Below are 1,731 nucleotides of genomic sequence, written 5' to 3' on the forward strand. Positions count from 1 at the left end.
GGCTGTGTCAAACATGTCACTGTTAGGCAGGCCAATGCTGTGTCAAACATGTCACTGTAAGACAGGCCAACGCTGTTTCAAACATGTCACTGTAAGGCAGGCCAATGCTCTGTCAACCATGTCACTGTAAGGCAGGCCAATGCTGTGTAATTATACGCATGCCTTACTGCAATCCCTGGGCCACGGGAATAACTGTACTCTATAACACAATAGTCGGAATATAAGCTTGATAATCTGGCATCGAACAATTCTGGCTTTTCTAGTTATTCTGATCTGTTGAAATTGTTTCGATTTCTTTGTTACGTAACAATATCGAATTAAGGAGAGAGTTGTTACTATGTAACATTGGCTGATGAAATTACCCCCAGAAAATGTCTTTCAATATACGGTTCTAACCTAATTCCGTGTATATCCACCGACAACACGCGCTCCCAATAACCATATTAAAACGCGCACTCTACATGGTGAAAGTTCAAGCGTGTTATGGAACAGGATAGGGAGCACACAACAACGAACCGTCAGAACGTAAAATAAAGCTTGTAATAGGACGTAAGGAGCGATCATAATACAGGTTTGCCCTATTGGTGGTGTACGTCCTAGTAACAGCTGTTGTCGTTTTAGGAGGTAGCAGGGTTGTGTGGGGAAGGAAAACCCGAAGAAAAGCCACCGACCTGCGGACAGTCCTTGGCGACTTGGCCAACGTTGGCCTTGAACCGGCGAGCCCGTGGTCGAGGGCTAGGGATCGTAGATATCAGACACATATACCACTCGGTCGAATTTAGAACATTGTATTACACAATGAAAAGTTGTCGCTTAATGATCGACACTGTTATTGTTATCTTTTATTGTTACCAAGCATTACACTCAGCACAAACAACGTTAACGTAATGTGTGCTGGATGTGCTGTCTTTATATAACAAGAAATGTATTGACATTGTCGACCGTTTAACATGTACCCTCCTGAGCTTGAAATCTACACCACAGACTCTTCCACTTCAACTGCTTTCTCGATCTTCACTTACAGCACAGTGACAGCTTACAGAGACTCACACCTCACCCAACACTGGGTTTCTGAAGATGCAGCCTGATAAAGTGTTATGGTCACTATCATGGGAAATATGTTATGTTATTGTGTAGTTTTCTTCTGTTCCATTTCATTGGCTAACTCAAAAGACAAAATTGATTTGATGCCCCTGTGCAACACATGAAATCCCGATATTTCAAGGAAGAAAAAGAAAATGAGGATTTGCCGCCATCCTTCAAACCCCTTCAGCAATTGAGATCCCTATACGTACCTTTGGGATCCCTATCCTTAACTTTGGTACATGTATCCCTATGCGTACCTTTGGGATCCATATGCGTACCTTTGGGATCCATATGCGTACCTTTGGGAACCCTATTCTTACCTTTGGGATCACTATACGTACCTTTGGGAACCCTTTCCTTATCTGTGGGATCCCCATCCTTACCTTTTGGATCCCTATACGTACCTTTGGGAACCCTATTCTTACCTTTGGGATCCCTATACGTACCTTTGGGAACCCTATTCTTACCTTTGGGATCCCTATACGTACCTTCGGGATCCCTATCCTTACCTTTGGGATCCCTATACCTACCTTTGGTATCCCTATACGTACCTTTGTTATCCCTATCCTTACCATTGGGATCCCTATCCTTACCTATGGGATCCCTATACGTACCTTTGGGATCCCTATACGTACCTTTGGGATC

This window comes from Mizuhopecten yessoensis, unplaced genomic scaffold, assembly GCF_002113885.1.
Source record: "Mizuhopecten yessoensis strain PY_sf001 unplaced genomic scaffold, ASM211388v2 scaffold1741, whole genome shotgun sequence".
Taxonomy (NCBI): domain Eukaryota; kingdom Metazoa; phylum Mollusca; class Bivalvia; order Pectinida; family Pectinidae; genus Mizuhopecten; species Mizuhopecten yessoensis.